The sequence below is a fragment of the Callorhinus ursinus genome, unplaced genomic scaffold (assembly GCF_003265705.2).
Source record: "Callorhinus ursinus isolate GAN/ISIS: 27379988/994484 unplaced genomic scaffold, GSC_fseal_2.0 scaffold16, whole genome shotgun sequence".
Classification (NCBI taxonomy): Eukaryota; Metazoa; Chordata; class Mammalia; order Carnivora; family Otariidae; genus Callorhinus; species Callorhinus ursinus.
In genome coordinates, this window is record NW_027397078.1 from 24760872 (window position 1) to 24783161 (window position 22290).

The 22290-nt window shown below is 41.7% G+C and overlaps 1 long non-coding RNA gene across 1 annotated transcript in view; it reads left to right on the top strand.

Annotated features, from left to right (window-relative positions):
• Nucleotides 1–6967: 6967 nt before the first annotated feature.
• The window catches only part of LOC141374321 (uncharacterized), a 216216-nt gene continuing 200893 nt past the window's right edge, over nucleotides 6968–22290 (top strand). Inside the window, exons 1-2 of the long non-coding RNA XR_012381098.1 lie at nucleotides 6968–7100; nucleotides 8475–8557. This is a non-coding gene — a long non-coding RNA (uncharacterized lncRNA). The remainder of the gene's footprint in view (nucleotides 7101–8474; nucleotides 8558–22290) is intronic.

Below are 22290 nucleotides of genomic sequence, written 5' to 3' on the forward strand. Positions count from 1 at the left end.
AAATTTTGCTGCAAATGCTGGAAGACCAGCAAGTGCTAAGGACATTGTGATGACACTGATTATGTCAAATTATTGGAGAAGCTTCAGAAAAGGGAGTGGGAGGGCCCCAAGTTTGCCAAATTTGGCTCCCCAGGGGAAGTAAGTGGGTGTGTACATACATGTGGAGGGCATGGAGGGCATGGAGGCTATGGGGCTGGAGGCAATAGGTTTATGTGTGAATATTTTAAACTTGATACTTGGGGGTGATATATACACAGAAATGCACATGCATATCATAAGTGTCTAGACTGAATTTTCACAAGTAAACACATTCAAGTAACCAGCACCCAGATCAAGAATCAGAATGTAATCAGCAGCCTGGAAGGCCTTTCCAGTCACTAATCCCCCAGCTCTAATCAGTATCCTGCCTTCTAACACCACAGATTAGTTTTGCCTGTTTTTGTTGTCTATTTAAATAAAATCATACAGTATATACTACTTTGCATCTTGCCTTTATCCTCAATATTATGTATATGAGATTCCTCCATACCATTGTGTGAAGTTGTATATCATTCATTCAGATGTTGTATATTATTCCGTCGTGTGAAAATGTATTTCCTATTCTATTGTTGATGGGCATTTGGGTGGCTTCCAGTTTGGGGCCACTGAGTGCTGCTCTGAGCATCCTAAGGCATCTTTTAGTGTGCATAGGAGTGTATTTCTGTAGGGCATAGGCCTCAGTGTGGAATTGCTGGGTCACAAGGTATGTGGATATTAAGCTTTAGGTTTTATGCGATTTTTTTTTTTCAGCGCTAGAGGTGATTCTGATTCCTGGCCAAGGCTGAGAACCACTGATCTATAATATCTACCCAAAAGGAAGATTTAAAGCCATGCTATCAAAGCATGGATGAGCTCATTAAAGATGTAATATTAAGAAGATGAACTACAGGGATCATCCAACTGTCGCACAGATAATGCCAATGTCTGTTGCTTCGATAGTTAGCTTGCCTTTTCCGTAGGGGGTCAGGGTGGGTGGGTTAATGCTAGATCCTGGCTCTCTCATTTTCTTTTCTCCCTTGGATCGACCCTCATTTCTCTCAGGTTCAGCAAAGTGTAATGCTGACCGAGAACTGGGACTGAAGGAAAGCCTTGCCAAGTACTGTTAATTATTAATGAAATGAATTTGCATCAAACCAGAGGGGATTAAAGTGGCTTGAAATGAATAGCAAGTTCTTGATAAGGCTTTTCCTATTCTCAGGTGACTGGAATGATGCACTCGTGTTGGAGCATATTAATTTAATAGAAGCACTACTCCCCCCACAGTGCATCTTGGAGCTGGATGGAAGCCCAGCCCGGGGACAGCGGGTTCCAAAGCAATTTCTGCTTATGTGGCTAATGGTGAAACAAAGTGACGTGAGCACAACAGGGTGGGCTGAAGAAATGCTTCAAACATACCTCAAAGCAAAATATCCTTTCACTCCCCCACTGCAAGGGCTGGGGAGAGACAAGGGCCTTGCTACAGTGGCAAACAGATCTCAGTTCAGACCCCAGCTCAGCTTTACCAGCTGTATGACCTTGGGCAAGTTACCTAACCTCTCAGAGCCTTTGATTTCTTCATCTGTGAAATGGGATAACTATACGTACCTCAAGGAAATTGTGTGTAAAGTGCCTGGCTCACAATAGGTGCCTAGCAAATAGCAAGCAATTGCTTGTGGTGCTGTGAGAGACTGCTGGGAACATCCCTGTGTGGTAGGGAAGGACCATGGGGGAAAGGTAGCGCTCTAGAAGCTAGCTTTGGACAGATGCAGGCCCATACTGAAAATGGAAATGTTTCCTGCTGCTGCAGATTCAAAGAAGGTCTTTGAATTTGTGTAAAACATGAAGGGATTAGCTACCAGAATTTTCTGTTAGTTTATTACATGCTCAGGCACACAAATATGTCCAGGAAGTATAGAAAGCTAACTCAGCTTGAAGATCAGTAGGAATGTCAGGGTAGCTCAGCAGGGCATTCCGCACAGCCCCATTTTATAACCAAGTGTCCCTACTCAAAGAAAACTCATTTAGGTGTCCACGTTCTGCTCCATGTGTCTTCAGCCCTCCTTGACTGCAGCTGACTAGACCCTGGATGAGTGTGAAAGCTAGGGCTCTTTGATCTATCTCGCTCATCTTTTAAGATCTAGTTCAAGTGTTACTATTGACACAAACTGTTTCCTAACAGTTCTGGCCATTAGGATAGGACTGACCTAGATGGTGTTGTGATACTCTGGGTGGGAGCTAACAGGCAGAGGGATAGACTGGTCATCCTATCCAAGCCCTAGACACTAATTGGCATGGAAGAAGGACATGAACAACAGTACAACGTTTATTGAACACTTATGTTGTGTCAGGCATTAAGTGCAACACTTCTCTCACGTGATCTCTTCTGATAACCCATTAAGGAGTATAGAACTATTTTCTCCACTTTAGAGATAAAGAGAACGAAGGTTCATTTAGTTCAGTGGCTCTCCGAGCTGGAAGCAAGCGCCGATCTTGTTTTTTCTAATCCAATGCCCTTAAATCACCCCGACACAGCCTCCCTATTGGTGGAGAGCCATGCCCGTGTGGCATGGGAACTGGGAAGTGCTCTGTTATTCAGTAGAAGCCATATTCAGAGAGAGTGTGCTGCCATTTTTGTACGCATTTCTTGTATTGGATTTTTTAGACTGGATTATTTCAAGTTGTGAAAAAAATCACTTTTGTTCAATTGGTAGCAATTCTTTTTTTTTTCATGATTTAAAGGTCATTCTTTTACATTTAAACAACATATAATTCAATGACGGAAATTCCTGTAGCAGCATTATTAGAACCAGGACCATATAATAAACATTTGAAAAGCACTTGGTCTTTTTGTAAATGGCCAGGTCATTAATTGATTCGTTCAAATACCCCTTATGTGGTGGATGACTAATAGAATAATCCATGTCTTAGGGACAAGTTAAGGAGACCCTAGGAGGTTAATATGTACCCAGGTTCCCCACTGAAAGAGATAATGCAGGCTCAGAATCCAGCATCACTAACTAGTCATTCGGTCAGTTCCTTGGTACTGAAAGTAGGTAACGGCTAGAGTGGCTGCACACATTGCAAAACTGTTGCAATATTTGAGAACTATATGCTTTTTGGAGTTAGAGACAATTGAATACTGTCCTCAACACTCCCATTCTATAATTTTAATGCTGGTAGATTTCCATCACTTCTTTCATTCCTCAAATATTTATTTGGTAATTATTACGTGTAGACATTGGGTTCCATTTTGGAGACACAACTCTGGGCAAGACTGAGCTTACACTGAGAGGTGCAGACAAGTAAACTACAGTTTTGTGGGGCAGATGAAAGCGGCAATGAACACACACAACCAAGAGGTGGGATATAGCTGTGATGTGTGAAGCTTACGCCAGCCAAAGGAGCTGCTTTGCTGTCCCAGACTCTTCTACCAGTTACCAGAACCCAGAAGCCTGTAGACAGTGGTTTCTTGAACTTTGGCATATGTAAGAGTCATCTGGGAACCTACTAGAATACCAAGGTCTGGGCCCTGCCTCACTTGAACAAAACTGGGCCTCTGTATTCTTGATCAGCTCTCCAGGTGATTCTGACACAAGCCTAAGTTTGAGAACCACTGCTGTGGACCAACACCTCACCATTCCACTGGATATAATATGACGCATGTGGCAGTTATTTTCTGTGTTTTCTTTCTGGAATGTGGAATAGGACCTGCTACACGATACCTGATTTCAAGAGACTTTGGCTTGTTTGAAGCTGAATTACTCAAAGTGGGAAAATATAATTTTATACCTCTTTTCATGTTGGTTACCTTGCCCCTGACCTGTATCTTTGGTTTATTGCACTCATTTTCTTTGAAGTTGTTTTCTGAGCAGAAAACATTTTATTGAAAAGTGCCCTTATGAATTCAAGATGTGGGATTAAGTAGGAAATACCAGCACTAGAACAGAGACAAATACTTGATTGAAGACAACATCCTTTTGGGGGAAAATCCCCATTTCTTATTTCTTTGTCACTTTCCCATTGGCACTGAATTGAGACAGGGCTTAAATCAAAGCTTTCCATGCACGATTGTGTGACTTAGGGGACATTGCATAATCTTTCTGTGCCTCAGTTCCCTGACATGTACAGGGGTGATAGTGATAATAGTGTCTCCCTCACAGGGTCGTTGTGATGATTAACTAAGGTAACACTTGAATGCACTTAGAACCGGACACGTAGTAAGTGCTAAATAAATGTTCTTGCTATTAGTTTTTCCATCCTACCTTTTAAATGTCTCACTCCTCCTTGTGTGCCTGTTGTTTCATTTCTGGATTATGTTGAGGCTAAAGACCAGTGGGTTCTGTCAAGATTCATTCTAAAAGAATCGGGGCCTCATAAAGGACTAAAATGAAATGAAAGTAGCCTCATGGTTACTGCCAATGCTTCTTATAAACATACAGTGTTTAGAAACCGGGGTTCAAAGTTTAGGAGCAGAACCTGTTGTCAACCAATGTTAATGTGAAACTGTGCTTTGGAACTGTGGGCCAAAGAGCCACCTGTAATCAATTCCCCCGAAGTTCCCCAGAGGAGCCCAGCAATCTCTTAGATGTGCCTGTCTACCATGGCCCACATCCCCTGCTCTTCCCCTTCCCAGGACATGGCAGAAGGGCCAAGCTGAGGACCATGTGCAGACTGTGTGTAGGGTTGGGTTAGGGGACTGCTTCTTTCGCGGAACTTGAATTTCAATAAGATGTCTGTATTTCCATTTTATTTACTGCAGGCTAATAGGAAAATTCTCCATCCAAATGCTTGCCGCCTGACTCTTTCAGGGTCCCATTGTGGACCTGCAGACACAGCCCTGAGCACCTGTTCTGTGGCATGCCTCTATGCACCCCCCTGCTCCCTCCTTTCTCGATGCTACTGGGGGGGCAAGGTCTCTGTCCCCTCAGCTTCCCTTATCTGTCCCAGCTTCACTGTGAAGCCCTCCACTCCTGCTCTACCATCCACTGTAATTACAAGCTTAAGTTGTAAAGAGAGATGTACTCTTTAAAAAATGTATATTCATTGCTATCCACCCTCTCCAAGTAGGACTGATACATACACACACACACACACACACACTTTGCTTTTGTATACAGAAATAAAACCACAACTATAAAGATTTTATGTGTGGATAATTTGGGAAGTAGGAAGGATTGGTATGCTATATAATTTTTTAAAAATATATAACTAGTTTTATTTGTGTTTGGTCATTTCTATAGTGAGTGAATTTTGTATCAGGCTCGTGTATTTTCATCTTTGTTCTCACATACCAGTTCTTAAAAGAGCATTTCTTATGCTCTAATACTAAATTTATCTGGTGGTCACCCTTATACTGTATTACTTTAATATTAAATATTTTACGAGAAATTTCCTATTGCAAAAGAAAGACAATTGTGCATAGAATTTATGTACCAATTTAAACATTTTAAATTTTTTGTATCTTGAAATAATTGTAGACTCAGAAAATTGCAAAAATAGTAGCTAGCATCCTGTGTATGGTTCCTCCAGCTTTCCCCAATGGTGGCGTATTATGCAGCTGGAGTAGACTATCAAACCAAGAAACTGACATGGGCAGAACACTGTTAACTAGACTACAGTTCTTCATTTTTCATCATTTTTACATGCACTCATTTGTGTGTGTGTATGTGTATGTAGTTCTACTCAATTTTATTCAGCATAACCACCAGTATAATCAAGATGTAAAACTGTCCCATCACCACAGAGTAGCTCCCTATAGTTTTATCATGCTGAGAATTTTATGTAAATGAAAGCATACAGTGTGTAACCTTTTGAGAGTAATATTTTTTCATTTAACACAATGCCTTTAGATCTATCTGGGGTATTGTGTGTGTTGATAGTTTGTACTTTTTTGTTGCTGAGTAATATTCCATCATGTGAATGGACCAGAGTTTATTTAACGATTATTATTTTATTGTCTCCCATTTTTGAACTCACTTTTGGTGGTCTTTGAGCTGCTGACTTTCTGCTAGAGCTCTTATATCTAAGGAAGCTAATATATAATTCAGTGCTTCTAGCATGTCAGAGCTTATGTATGAGAATTTACATTCTAGTATATTCTCAGCTGTGGATAGTAATCTTGTGGTAGCATTTGGTCAGATTTTACATATCTTTGAGCTGTAGAATGGCCGGTATGTTCAGTTATGACCAGTTATTCTCAAATCTTTGCTTCCTATCATAGATTTGTCCCTTTGCATCTGCTCTTTTCTTATGTACTCATATACATCATATATATGTGGAATGATACCGATTTCTGAGCATTGAGTTTTTTGTTTAACATGGTAATAATAATGAAATATATTTTAAGAATTTTAATTTTAATTTTTACTAATGGAAATCATATTCATTATAGAAGTTTCTGATGATCAAAGTGAAGATTTTAAAATTACCTAAAATCCTGCCACACAGGAAAACCTGCTACTTAATATTTTATTGTAAATCCCTCCTGGGCCTTTAGAACATTTAAGCTTTCTATTCCTCAAACTGTCTATCCTCTAGACCTCACTTGGTGTTAGTTGCCTCTCTGGGAGCAGAGTCGGAGTGTGAGTACCTTTGTGCTTAGGGTCCAAGACATAATCAGAAGAAACCTGAGCCATGTGCTCTCTCTGTTTTTTTTAAAGATTTATTTATTTATTTGAGAGAGCGTGAGAGAGAGAGAGAGAGAGAGCGAGTATGTGAGAACAGGGGGAGGGGCAGAGGGAGAGGGAGAGAGAGAATCTCAAGCACGCTCTGCACTCAGCACAGAGTGTGACATGGGGCTCGATCTGGCAACTCTGAGATCATGACCCGAGCTGACACCAAGAGTCAGACGCTCAACTGACTGAGCCACCCAGGCGCCCCTCTCTTTGTTTTCATAGCCCAGACCTCGGTATCGAGCAGAATCCCATCTCCTTTCCTAATTGGTCGAGAAATTGCAGGAACCTTGACAAATCAGTTTATATCCTCCCCTCACCCCTACTCTTCCCTGAGAGTTGGGGCACCGCCAGCTCCAAGCTGACATCCTTTCCTGAGAACCAGTCCCTGGCCCCGCTTGGCCTTTCAAGGTAAGGATACCCGTCTCCCAAGCTGAAGTCACCCATAGTTTCCATCTCTCGATAGAAATCCCAAGGGGAAGGGATCCAGCAGCAGGAAGAAGAAAAAGGTTACCTATGTCATTCCTCTCTTAGAAGCCTCTAATGCCAGAGCACTGTTTTGGGGGGGGTCCTAAAGGTGACCTTCCTCAATGTCTGCCAGAGTTCTCCCCCTTGAGGTTAGAAGGAAAAGAAGAGGGCTGGGGCCCGACGGCCTCTCCTTTGTCTCAGTGGTGTGCTGGAACACGGGTCAGATGGCCTGAGGTGAGGGGAACTCGCCTCCCCGGCTCCGAGGCGTATAGCCTTTGGCCCCTTGCCGGCTTCTGGCAAGCTCCAAGAAGGAGGGCGTGCCTTCCTGTCCCAGTCACAGCCGTGTGCTCACATCCCTTGCTCAGGGAAGATGTTCAGCAGTTATTGTGGGGCTCACCAAGTCCTTCTTCCACTCCAGGAAGCAGATTGAAACGTTAAATGGACATTGTGACAGGGATAGCCTTAAATCGTCTCTAGTTTCTGAAAATAATGAAATTGCTTGCCAACTTGTCGCTACTATTGGTTACACATTGCTAGGGTGCACCCCCCAGGTGATCCCGGCGCACCAGTGTGTCTCAGTCCTGTCATGTCCTAGGCCTTGCCACCGCTTAGAGCGGCATCATTTCTGCATTCTCGAGCTCTGATGTCCTGGCCCGTCACGGGCACTGCGGCCACCTTTTCCTTACCGCTCCTGCCGGCCGTCCTTGCGGCCCTTTCTTCCATCCGTTCACCACAGGACTAAGACGGAGCGGTCGTTGTGAAGGGCACACCTATGTGTTCCTGGACCTCGTGGCCTGCCAGTATTAGCGGGTGGCACCCAGGGTCCCCAGGAGCTGCCTGCTAAGTTCTCGAGCCTCATGCCGTCTCCCCACAGCCGTTCTAAGCTGCCGGTATCTCCTTCCCAGAAGGTATTTCCGGCCTCCACATCTCTCCACGGGTCATTCCCTCTGCTAAGATGTTCTTTCAGCCTGCAGTTCTCCAGAGTCAAACTGAGCGTTAACCCTCTTTCAAGGAGAGGTCTTTGGTGCTTTCTGGAGGAACTGTGTGCTCCCACAGCTCCTTGGGTGAACCTCTAGTGCAGCTGTGTCAACTGTTAATTTCTTGTCTTCTCTACCCCCTTATCACTATCCTGCAAATATTTGGAAAGAGATTACGTTCTATTTGGTCTTGTATCCTTAGTGTTCGACAAGAGTAGATGTTCAACACATATTCGCTGAATCAATCAGTATAATTAAAAACCTCCACATGTTTTTTAATTTTGTCCTACCCTGGTATTCATGTTTAAAACAATTCTTTCTCAATATTCTTGTCAAATAGGTCACATTGGACCACTGGCGTTGGTTTTTCTCCCTCTGAGAAGATAGCTTCATAAGCATTGTGCCACATAGGACTTCTTTTAGGTGAGTCTCTTGAAATACCGTGTGAGAAAGTTTTTGAAAACATATTATGAGTTGACCCCTCTTGACGCTCATGATTTCTCTCCTTTATCAGAATAAAAATATGAGTATCACACACATGGTTGGATGATTCTTCAATACTGGCAAAATTCTACCTTTGAATATTGTCACCCAACTTTGTTGATCCCTGAGCATGTTTTATTATTATTTTTTTCACATTCTCTCTGCTGGACTTCCTTCCCCCTATCAACTGGCCCCAGTCTTGACTAGCTCTTTAAAAGCACCCTTGTTAAGGTTACTTATAGAGACTTTGCTTTGCCACACCTGGCCTTTTCTTTCCACTCTCACTTCCAGTGACCTCTACTGCCCCGTGCTTCCTGAACTTGCATGTGTATCAGAATCACCTCAGAGCTTGGTAAAACACCGTCTGCTGGGGTCCACCGAGTTTCTGGTTCAGCAGGTTTGGAGTGGGGCTGAGAATTTACATGGTGATGCTGATACTGCTGATAGGGGACTGCACTTTTCAAGTCTGCTTTACCAGCATGCCTAGCACTCTGCCAGTTTTCACAACTGCAGCCACTTAACTCACACTTACTGATTCTGTGCCACACAGCTAGGAAGGAACAGGAGGCCTTTAGTTGGTCCAGTACCGTGTAACTTTACAAGTGGTTCAGCATAGTTCGTGGATCTGGGCCTCTGCTCAGTGTTCCAGCTCTCACATTTTATCCTTTGCTGGGTTCCTTGCTGGACATTTTCTTTCCTGGGGGGACGAGGGTAGTTTGATTTCCCTTGCGGAGCTCATTCTGGAAGCTGAAGATCAGAAGGTTAAGTTTACTTCCCAGACCTGGGAATCTACCTGTTGGCCTAGTTCTATGTTTGTGTCTGTGATTACTCTGGAGTCGCTGGTTTGTCTGTACTGATTTCTTCCTGTTTGGTGTTAAGACTTCAGGGTTTAGCCTGTTTTGTGCCAGTGTGTCTGGCATCTCGGGATTGCTTAGTTTTAATGGGGCCTTTGTCTGTGTTAGGCGGGCTGGACTTCAGTAGGTATTCCAGGCTCCTTATTTTTGCATTTTAAAAGTTGAATATTTTATTCAATTGAACAATTTTTTTGCTATTTATATGACTGTTGCTTTATTTCCCCTTTTCTTGGTTTCTCTGTTGTTTTCAGACTCCTCAACCCCAGCCTCCATCTCCCTCATATCCTGAGACTCAATTCTGGCTGCTTTTTCTTAGACGAATGCTTACTTTTCTGATAAGATTATGCAACATGGCTGTAAGGTTCTAGTGCCATTTACATACATAACTTTGCTCAAAGTTAAGTACAGTTGACCCTTGAAAAACACAGGTTTGAACTGTATGTGTCCACTTGAGTATTTGTTCTGATACAGTACTGTAGATGTATTTTCTCTTCTTTATGATTTTAACATTTTCTTTTCCCTAGCTTGATTATAAGAATACAGTATATAAACATATGACATGCAAAATATGGGTTAATCGACTATTAGAGGTAGGGCTTTCAGACAACAGTATGCTAATAGTAATTTTTTGGAGAGTCAGAAGTTACATATAGGTTTTCAACTGTCTGTGGGGGGTGGGGTTGGTGCCCCTAACTCCTGTGTTGTTCAGAGATGAACTGTATAATTTCTCCTTTTACTTTTGGCACTTAAATATTTTTTTCTAGTACTGGTATTGTCTTATTTGAGAATAGTTAAGATAAAGTGTTACATTTCAGGTGCACAGCCTAGTGACTTGACAATTTATGCATTATGCAGTGTTCACCATGGAAAGCGAAGCTACCATCTGTCACCATACAAAGTTATAATATTATTGACTACATTCCCTATGTTGCATTCTTCATCATTTTCTCTATCTTGTAAGCCCGTTTCAATGACGCTTAGAAGCTTGCTACTCAAAGTGTAGTCTGACATCAGCACCATCAGCTGAGTTAGGGGAACTCATTAGAAACGCATAGCTTCAGACCCTACCTCAGATCTAGTGAATTAGCATTCACATTTTAACAGGAGCCCCAGGTGATATGTGTGCACATTGGAAAGAACTGGTCTGTGGTATAGCTCCTGTAGGATCAATTGCTATCACCTGAGCAAACATGACTCAATCTTAGCATTAACTTTTTCCAACTTAATCGCCGCTGATATAATTACCACGAAGTGTTTGTGGGTGGGTTTCCAACTGACAGTATGGACTATGACAAACAAACCATAATTGTGCAGGAACCCGGAAGTGCTTTGTGTATCTCTGAGATTTCTTACTTGGGATGTTTCTTTGGCCAGGCCCAGCCAATGTTACCAACATACCAAAGGAATATTTCTGTGTTTGTTTGCCATGGTCGTACATGGGCTTGGTTGAGAGGCAGTCTGAGGTTCCAGGGTGGATGAGCATCACCCCACACTCAACACTGTATTCTAAGTGTTTAGTCTAATAGCCCATAGCAGGTGACCATTCAAACATCTCTCACCAGCATTTAACTTGGGGAAAGTGTTGAAAGTGGATCAGACTGGGTGAACTAACTCGACCCCAGGGCTTTTTTGGTGAATGGGGCCAGCAGTAGTGGTCTGAACAGTGACAAGTAACCGGCCTTGTTGGCAGATGTCCATCTCTCTAGGAACAGGAGTCCAGACAGTGACTAAGTGTAGATGTCAGACCCAGTCATTGTGGGGAGAGGGTGATGAAGACCTGTGTGGAGTGTGAGAACCTCCGTCAAGACTGCCCAGGTTCAGAATAGAGCTATAGCCCCAAAGGCAGGAAACCTGGAACATCAAGCTGGAGACCCAGGTGGACAGGCCCTTAGCAGTGTGGTAGAAACAGCATGGGTTCTCGAGTCCAACTTGGGTCCGCATCACAGACCTCCTTCCTCCTAGCTGTGTGACCTTGAGTAACTCAACCTCAGATGGTCTTCCTAGTCAAATAAGACTGCATGTAAAGGGTCTAATACAGGGCTTCAAATAGTAGGCACTTAAGTAAATGGTGGTTGCTGATAGGCTTATTATAAGTAGAGGCAGTCATAGTCTTAGGTGACCACATGGACTTCAGAAATGTTCAGGTTCTCTGAATTCCCAAGGTTAGAGTCACCCAAGGACTAGGTGAGGGCCTTTCTAGTCTCCTGGAGTCCTGTGTGTTTCCCTGTGTGGATGCTGTAGAGATGTGTTTGGTTCGTACTTCTCATTCCGGAGGTTGTGCAAACGTATCACTTGGAGGGCTTGCTCAGCTCAACTCCTGGGCCCCATCCTCAGATTGCATGGATCTGGGGTAGGGCCTGAGAATTTGCATTTCCAGCAAGCTCCCAGGTGATACTGATGGTGACCTGGCCCCAGGTTGAGTAGCACAGTGGTGTGCTGTTTTCATTATTGTTTTCTATAGTCTGATTATCTTCCAGCTTCTAGTGACCTCTTCTGTTTGCCAGTCAAAATCGGTCATCTTCCTTTTTCCTCACCTGCTCTCCTCTTAAGGTAAGGGAAGAAGTGACCAAGGTGACCCTCGTGTTAGCCTAGGGGGGATTTACCCTTACTCTGAAAGCCTGTGGCTTGGATGCCGTTGTGGATAGGCAATCATGATCATGGAAAATAAAAAGGTTTATTTCATGGCAAAACTTGAGAGTTTCTCCTTTGGACCTCCTGGAGGCTGGACGAAAGCATCACTAGATGACTCAATAACCAGAGGTTTGCTGGGTTTGTTGCTCTTCTTTAAACCCTCTGTTGGAACCCGAAGTAGAAAATAAAAACAGAGGTGACGAATGTTGAAACTTGAGTCTTACAGACTCTTTTCTTTGGGGAGTCTTCTTCATCTTGCTGTACAGCCTGTTTGGCCCCAGTGAAGCCTCACTGATGGGGTGCAGGCAAATGATTTCCCTGGGTGTAACCTATGAACCCTCAGGTCAGCCACCCTAGAGAGGCCTAATACTTGATTTGGGGAAGACTCCTCACTGTCTCTTGGTCCTCTGGCAAATAGATTCCCAGAGTGCTAAAAACAACAAAAACAAAACAATAAAACAAAAAAGCACCCCTGGGTCCTGTACCCTGCACAGCTTTGAATATCTGTGTGACCTTGGGCTGGTTTCTTCACCATCTGGCCTTTTCTTTTACCTGGACACCTTCTGGGTCTAGTCCTGAGCCTGGAAATTAAACTTGGACCAACCAGACAGATGGGAGATGGGTTGCATGGTGACGTACTTACTGGCTGTATTGTAAGGTCTGGTTTAGCCTCATTGCCATTGTCCTGGTGGGGGGCTGTTGAGGGCTAAGGGTCTCCTTGTATTGGAAAGCCAAAAAGCCTGAGGCCCTGTCTGCCTAGGATAGGGGGTGGCTAATTCAAAAATGTACAGCGGTAAGCAAGTTATATAAATGGGGGAAGTGAGCTGGGAGTGGTGGTAGGGAAAAGAGGATTGTAGTGAATGGAGACATGTGCTGTGTCTTAAGAGGACAGCAGCTAAGGAGACACAGCTGATTGTTGCCATATAAGAATGTTGCCTAAAGTTGCCAGATCCTCCCAACTTGGCAGGAAAAGCCAGAGCTTTAGGGGATTCCTCCCACCTCCCCAGTGTGAGAGAAAAAGTACTTCGGAAAATTGTCAAAGGTCTTAAATAGCTCTTGAGGTTGAACTTGGCCTGCAAAGACCCTATTTTGACGGCAGCTATGGCATATTGAGCAGGGAAGTAAAAATTGAGTTTATCGGCTATTGATAATCATTTGTAAATGTACATCTGTCTTACATCAGAGGTTTTTGATCTGATTCCCCAGCTTGGGTTTACTTAGGTCTTAAGCAACAGACAAGGATTTAACATATTTTAATACTCGTTAAAATAGAACTCAGGATTCTGTTCCAAGCTTGTACAGAAATGGATCTAGAGAACTATATTCTATATTGGAATCTGTCTCCTGGCTTCCTCCAACAATTAGATTAAAATGAAAGAATTTAGCCCAAGGATACTAATGGCATATGGTATTAATACAAATCTACAACACTTCTAATTTGAGCATAGGAAAATGAAGAGTGAGCACCACTGGTTGAGCGACAGTGAGTATATCTAGGGAACTGCTGTGATTCTAAATTTCCAGTGCTATTTTTGTCCAGAGATAATGTTGAATCATTTTTGCAAAACACTTAACAGCCAAAGAAAAAGGTAAGGACAAGGTGAAAGACCGACTTGAACTTGATGAAAGACCTACCAAAGAGCAGATGTTGCCCTGCCTATTCCTATTCTATTGCTTGTGCTGTTCTGGGTCGCTATATCCTGAAGAGGGAAGATGAATAAGCGGGTGCACACCAATGGGAAAATACTTAATACGGAATTGTCGAGCATGTAGCAGAGTCCTGTTAGAGCCAAATAACTCTTCATAAATAATTAAGTCAAGATTTTAAGACTTACTTGCTTATCCAAAAGGACTCTAACTACAAATGTCAGCATAAATGGGTGATAGTATAATTTCTCTTTTTTAAATCAAGGGCCAACTAATGTTTTGACAACTCTTAATGTCTGGAGTTTTTAAACTATCAGAAGCCATTCTTAAGGTCTGGATTGTAGTTTGTGTTTTGTGGGTGTGATACATCCAACCTAAAAAAGTTGAGAAAATTTTCTAAGAAATAAAATCCCCATTAAACACACATGCATGCATGTGCGCGTGCACACACACACACACACACACACACACACACGAAATAATCCAGACTAGGAGAGGCCAGGCAGTCTAAGTTACGAAGTGCTTCAAGCTTTTCTCAGCCAGGCAGAACTAGCACCTGGCTGGGGTTACCTGGGTCTAAAGACTTTAACAGTCTTGATGCCACGTAACCTTGGTGTTAGGCAATCCTGTAGATACCCTGATCTTGAAAGACTTTGGGTGGCCTGGAGTCTGCCTTGTTACAGAATGCTGTGTAACTACATGTGATAGCTACTTCCCTCCCAAAGGCATCCTGAATCAACCAGAAGGCTTTTTCTCAGCATTGACCATTGTCCTTAGACTTCTGGGCTACTGTGTCCCTGCCTTTTCATATTGGGGTTCCCCTTATTCCCAAAGTACAGATAGCCTCGAAGTAGCTTAGCCTTTTTTTCTAAGAAGGTTTGCTTTTGCCTGGGCCTGGGCCTGGGCCTCCTAGAATTGTCAGGTCCCATGATTCTAGTGTTAAAATCCTTCTGGTTCTATAGACTCCTTAAGTCTTTTCTAACTAAAATCACATGTTTTTTTGTTTATTTGTTTGTTTGTTATTAAAGAAGGTTGTGTATCCTATCGTTCAAACAAATCTACAGCTCTCTCCTTATAGCTGGCTGGTCAGATAGATTGAATTAGTTGGAGACTAAAATATGCCTGCTGTTTGGCTGCTCAAAAAATTAAAAAAACTTTTTTTTTGTTTTTTTAATGGCCACACTGCACATTTTGACTACTAGGATTCATTAATGCCTGTCTCTGTCAACGCTCTTAGGCTTTTATTCCTCTGAACTACATGTTGCTCCTGTTGACCTATAACTCATCCTCCAGTGGACAGATGCCAATATGCGTGGGCCATTGGGTGATAGGTTCTTGGAACTCCGATACCGGAGCATATAGCATGACTGCTTAGCACTGCTCTTGATTTGATCTCTGACTGTCTTGCTGGCTATACTCCCATTCTTTTGATCAGATGTCTACTTGGAAATCCAAAGAGTGAGCCCACTAAGTGTTACATAAAAGTTATATTTGACTTCCACAGAAGTCAGTAGGCCGCTAGAAGATAGAGTGCAGACGTTGGCTTCATATTTGTGAACTCCATGGTCCCTCCTCTTAGCTATTGTGAAGACCAAGACCATTCTGGGGAGGGATAAAGATTAAGTCAGAGGTCTCCGGTGCTCCTAAAAGGATAGCAAATTTTTTCACCTTAAAATTGCAAGAAGGCTTTGGCAGGGAGTTGTGGAGCTTATAAAAGCAGGCCTTTTAAATATTCTCTGTACAAAAGGGAGTATAAGTTATTATAACCTTATCTTGAAAGAAATCTGGCAATTGTCTTATCTATTAATTGGCTTTCTAGGTATTTGTCATAAGGGAAATGAGGTTAAGGTGAATAAAGGTATGTGTACAAGACTAGATTTTATTAGTGCAGTGGATAGTAGGAAATGGGCAACAAATAAAATGGTTACTATATAGTGTTACCCTCTGGAGTATTACATACTCATTAAGATTCAAATATTTTGAAAATATTTGGGGGGAAATAAAGTATCATCTGAGACATATAAAACTGCATGTAGCATTCCTTTTTCTTCTCACAGGTTGTCATTAGGTAATAGAATTGCATGTTTCCTGTGGATTCTTTTTTAAAATTTTTCTATACTTCTTACTATTGCTTTTAGAATCAAAGTGGTGAAGGAGTTACTTGAATGATCTGATTTCTTAACTGATCCTGTTGCTGTCAGGGCAGATGAATGAGTATAGCTTTGCATTGTTGCTATTCCAGGCCCTGGGAAAGTCGGTTCAGTAACTGTGCCTAAAATCTAGCATAGGAGAAAGGGGAACACTCTTACAGTATTGGTGGGAATGCAAGCTGGTGCAGCCACTCTGGAAAACCATATAGAGGTTCCTCAAAAAGTTGAAAATAGAGCTACTCTATGACCCAGCAATTGCACTACTAGGTATTTACCCCAAAGATAAAACCGAAGGGGCACCTGCACCCCAATGTTTATAGCAGCCATGTCCACAATAGCCAAACTATGGAAATAGCCCAGATGTCCATCGACAGATGAATGGATAAAGATGTTGTGGGGTGTGTGTGTGTATACAGTGGGATATTACCCAGCCATCAAAAAAAGGAAATCTTCACATTCGCAATGATGTGGATGGAACTAGAGGGTATTACGCTAAGTGAAATAGGTCAATCAGAGAAAGACAATTGTCATATGATGTCACTCATATGTGGAATTTAAGAAACAAAACAGAGGATCATAGGGGAAGGGAGGGAAAAATGAAACCAGACAAAATCAGAGAGGGAGACAAACCATAAGAGACTGAATCATATGAAACAAACTGAGGGCTGCTGAAGGGGAGGTAGGTGGGGGGATAGGGTAACATAATGGGGGGGATGGACGTTGAGGGCATGTGATATAATGAGCCCTGGGTATTATATATAAGGCTGATGAATCACTGACCTCTAACTCTGAAACTAATAATACACTATATGTTAATTAATTGAACTTAAATAAAAAAATAAAATATAAAAATAAGTATATAATCTGAAAAAAAAAAAAACTAGCATACGTGGGCTTGACTTAAACTGGTGTCCCCAAAAAAGGAAGTCCTCACAAAACATTGAGGGTACAAATAGGTGGTGGCATCTAAGAGTCCACGGTGAGATGGGGGAGATAGCTAGCCCCAGAACTGTACTCAGTATCTGACGACTGCTTCCCTCATTTCTCTCTGCTGTCATCCTGTGCTTACCCATGTTCTTGATTTCCGATCTGTTCAAAGCACTTTTTTTTTCTATACCAGACTGGATTCTGTCTTGACAGGAATTATATCCTGTGCCACAGGGGCGCCTGGGTGGCTCAGTCGGTTAAGTGGCTGCCTTTGGCTCAGGTCATGATCCCGAGGTCCTGGGATCGAGCCCTGCATCGGGCTCCCTGCTCAGCAGAGAGCTTGCTTCTCCCTCCCCCTCTGCCTGCTGCTCTGCCTACTTGTGCTCTCTATCTCTCTGTCAAATAAATAAATAAAATCTTAAAAAAAATCAGTTTATATCCTGTGCCACAGCCAGAACTGACACCTTCGTGAATGGCCGGTGTATGCTAGGTTTGTTGTCGGGCGCCAAGACTTCATCCATTAGGAGATGAAGTTAGCAAGGCCTGAGTGATTTAACATCCCACCATGGCCAGCTGTGGTTCAGGATGGGGCTCCACGCTCAGAGGATAATGGAATATCTAAACAGGCAGTTAAGGCAGAAGCACCATTAAATGATAAGCCAATTCTTAGAGATAACTTGCTAATGTATCTAAATAGGCTATGTAATCTCACTATTTTATAATGTGGTTTAAATATTCTCCTATTAACAAGGAGATACTAGATTTTGTAAGGTTGCTAGATAAAATACAAAACAACTGGTTGTATTGACCTTTCAGATAGACGAACAAATAGCTTGTCACTAAGAATGTACCAAGTATGCTTTAGTTTCAGGATGCCTTGGATGTTGCATGGGATATATCTATATCCTGGCCGGTTGTTCATTGCCCAGCAGAAAAAGAAATTTAACATGGAATCTTAGATTTCCATTTGTTAAATCTAGCCTAAGTTTTGGGTAACTTAATTTGCTTTGAAAGTGGCAAATGTCCAAGTCGAAGGTCGTTCTGATAGTTCAAAACTTGTTCTGATAACCTAGTATGCTGTTCCTTTTTTATGTCATTGGCATGGATTTGCCACTGTGGGAGAGGCTAAGGCTTGGCATGTGAGTAAGTATACAAAGCTCAGAGCAGATAGTGGGCTTCTACCAGCAAGATTCCCCTGCATCTAATAAATGCCTAACTGACTCATTCTGTGGGCTTTGGTAGGGGTGTCGGCTGCTCTGGTTGACAGCTTGAACATCCTCATTTAGGTTCTTATACCCTTGTTCTATCATCTATCTTCCCTAACTTTTTTTTTAAACTATTGAGAAATGACTTATATACCATAAAATGCACCCATTTTATGTGCGTCTTTCCATGACTTTTAGGAGAATCACTGAGTTGTATGATGATGACCGTATCTTCGGATGCTGGAAAAATGCCTTATAAATGACCCCATTCATAGTTCGTTATTAAAAACTGAGGTGAATGAAGTCCTGTAATGGTCTTATGGTCCTTTAAAAGCCACTTTTGTTAAAACCCATTGGATTGGTGGCTGAGGGGGTCAGAGGTGGCAGAGGGAGCTGAAGCATCAGATACGATGTTCTGTAGCTATATATAGCACTTAGCAAGTTGGAGTTCTAGAGACGAACACCCAAAACATGGGCCAGAAGTTATCACACTGCAGTAAAAATGCATTGGAGAAACAGAGGAAGCAACTGGGAATGATGCCAACTGATGAATGGATAAAATGTGATATATTCAGCAATAAAAAGGAACAAATTACTGATACATGGATGAGCCTCAGGAACATCCTAAGTGAATGAAGCCAGGCACAAGGGACCACATAGGATTCTAAATCTAAAGGGGCAGAAAAGAGATGAGTGGTTGCCTAGGGTTGGGGGCACAGGGAAGTGAAGGGAATATATGTAAATGGCAAGAGGGATTTTATTGAGGGGATGAAGATGTTCTAAAACTGGATTGTGGCGATTGTTGCTGATATCCCAAGGAAGTTTTCCCATTAGGGTGGAATCTCTCTTAAATCATGGACCACAAAGTTGGCTGTTTAAATGCAAATTAGATGTGATTATAATAACCTGCATCTAGCAGTTTTGTGGCACTGAACTCTTGTGGCAAACTTTAAGGGGTCATTAAGTGAATCTTTCAAGTCTTGTTTGCTCTTGTGATTTTTTTTTCCCCATCAAAATAATTAAAAAAGCTGGACTGGGAGAGGCAGCAAACGCCCAGGTCTGAGTGTCCTCAATAGGAGTCTTGGTTCAGTGTGGGCTGTTGATGTGGCTGCACAGGTCTCTACCTCGCTTAGTCTCAGTAGAACAATAAAGGCTTTTCATGAAGAATAAATTTCATGTATATAAAAGCACACTCTAAAACTTATTCAAAAGCGTTATCTTAATCCTACTGCAGTTAGGACCTTCTGACTTACTAAATTTGAATAAAAATAGGAACTGTTTTAATGACTAGAACTCTAATGTTTTAAAGAAAGATAATCCCTTTCAAACTTTTTTGTTATGCTCAGGACAACTTGGTTTAAAGGCTTTGGCTATATTCAAGTGATTGTGACTGTGTTGAGTATTGCTGCTCTCAAAGGAAGTAGGAGACCAGCATGTCACACATGCAGTAAAGCACTTGAAATGATTGGGTTTTCGAGGTGAGTGTTCACAGGACATGATTTCATTGACGTTTGCAAAGTCTTAATCCTCATGTTGAAGGCAGTTGCCTTAAAGATGAGAGTATATGTGGCAGTTTGGAGGGATACTGGCCTCAGAGCAAGGGATGAAGACTGAGAAAAGATTTTCTAGACGTAACTTCAGTTCATATAATGACTGACTTCTATATAGAAGTGTTAATAGATAATCGTGTATAGTTGATAGAGTTAGAAAGATCTAAATTTTTGATAAAACGATATTAGTTGTAACCTAGTGTTCACGGCCCACACCAAGGGCTGTTTTTTTGTTTGTGCTAGTTGATAAAATGATGCATTCTCACCATGAAAATGCTCAAAGTGATTTTTAAACATGACTTTTTTCAACTCTAAAACTAACTTCCTATATGGGCCACAGCCTGGAATTGGGCCAAATCTAAGCCTGAAACGGAATCTCCCAGAAGAGGCTGTTGTGGGAACTGCATCTTGTAAGACTCCCATAACTGGTATGGACATAATCATGGAGGACACACAGTGTAGCTAGGGAAGTGGGGGGCGGGGGAAGAAATTCTAACATCTATCTCACAGGTTTTTTTCCACAGGCAGAAAGTGGTATGTGGAGCAAACTGAAGGAAGGGTATGATTCTTGAACATTGCAGGTTTCAAGCAGGACTTCAAACAAACAAACAAACATCTAGACCGCATTGGAATAAAACTTGAGACCATCTCAGGTTGAAAAAAAGATAGAAGCTACCAGAGGTGGGGAAAAAGAAATAATCTACAAAGGAATAATAACATAAACCAGTAAATGTTAAAATTCCAGTGATATTTAGAGAAAGTATGGTTAAGTTTTTTTTGTCTTGTGGTCAAGGAAGAAATAGGTAAGTGCTTAACTCAGTATTTAAAAGAAAAACTCAAATATGCTAAAGCTTTAAGGGTAATCCCTAGAAGTAAATAAATGGACTATGGCTCTTAATCGGTAAGGGGGAGCAAAACATGAAGGAAAAAGATCACTTGAACTGAAGTCAGGAAACTAGAAATGAAAGGAAAAGTATGGTAAATAGAAAATAGAGAGTGGCAGAATGAAGGTGAAATTCAGTCATCATAAAAACACAAGTGGACTAAGATGCTCAGTTAAGAGTTTGCCTGGAGTATAAAATCTAATTATATGCAACTTGTGAGAGAAGATGTAAAAACCAGTAAGCTTGAAAAATAAAGGGGTTAAGATAAGCCAGGAGAAGGCAAAGAAAGCTGCCTTGTCAGCTGGGTGGCTCAGGCAATTAAGCGTCTGCCTTCAGCTCGGGTCATGATCCCGGAGTCGCGGGATCGAGTCCCGCATCAGGCTCCTTGCTCAGTGGGAAGTCTGCTTCTCCCTCTGCCCTTCACCCTACTTATGCTCTTAAAAAAACTGCCTAGTGACATGTCAGACAAAGTAGAATTTCAGGAACATGAACATGAAAGGCACAAAAGGGGGGGGCATCTCAAAATGATAGGACTGATTGATGACATGCAGCAGTTATAAACTTAAGTAAACCTTACAACATAGCCTAAAGATAAATAAAAACTGACAAATTACAAGAAGAAATAAGCAAAGTATAATTCTCGTGGGAGAGTTGAACACAGTGTAGCTATCTAAGAAAATGAATCTGGTGGAGAGGTGTGTTTTTTAAAAAACAAAAGTCTCAATAACAGAATCATAAACATAATATATATTCTTTAAAGTGTACATAGGATATTCTCAAACAAGAGGTTTGTACAAGGCCAAAATGTTAGCCTTAAATTCTGAAAACCAGTCACAGGCCATTTCCAGGTCAAAATTAAAAACAGTGAAGAAATAGCTTATCCTCGTATGAACACTGTTCTCATTTCTAAAAACTCAAATGTTCTCTAAAGTGAAATGCTATTTCAAATGAAATGGTTAAAAAGCTCTATATTGCATAACTTGTGGAATGCCACAGAAGGTCTAAGAGGGAAGTTGCTGGTCTGCCTTAAAAATAAAATGAAACGTGTTTAAGATAGAACTCAAGAAACTGGTAAAACAAAAACAGTAAAGAAGAGTAAAGCTGGGCGCCTGGGTGTCTCAGTTAGTTAAGCGACTGCCTTCGGCTCAAGTCATGATCCTGGGGTCCTGGGATCGAGTCCCACATCGAGCTTCCCTTGCTCTGTGGGGAGCATGCTTCTCCCTCTCCCTCTGCCTGACACTCTCCCTGCTCTCTCTCTGTCAAATAAATAAATAAAAATCTTAAAAAAAAAAAGAGTAAAGCCGAAGAGGAAGTAAAGATAATAAAAGAAAAATCGGTTTAGTTGATCTGCACAACCAACAGCTACATCTTTAAAAAAGAGTGATAGAGGCAAATCTTGGGCGAGGCACTCAGAAAATAAGGGGGGAAACCAGTATTTGGAATGAAAAAAGGTGGCATATGCACATGAATACAGAGAGTGAAAGCGGTCATTGAATTTAATCTTACATAATAGGGATTTCCTATAAGCATGTGCATAAAGACGTCCTAATGTGTAAATATATATACACGTAGATGCACACATGCACAACAATCTTGACCCAAGAAGTAGCAAATATGAATAAAAAGTTCAATAATACATAAAAACTGTGATTTAAAATAGACCTCTCTCTCAAAATAACTTGAAGATTAACCGGTTTTAGGAGTAAACTTTGATGGAAATTTAAAGGACTCAGCAACCTTTGTTTTTTTTAAGACTTGCCATTGCGCATATTTAAAGGAAAACGCATAGAACATATTCTTTGGCTAGAACTACAACCAAATAAAG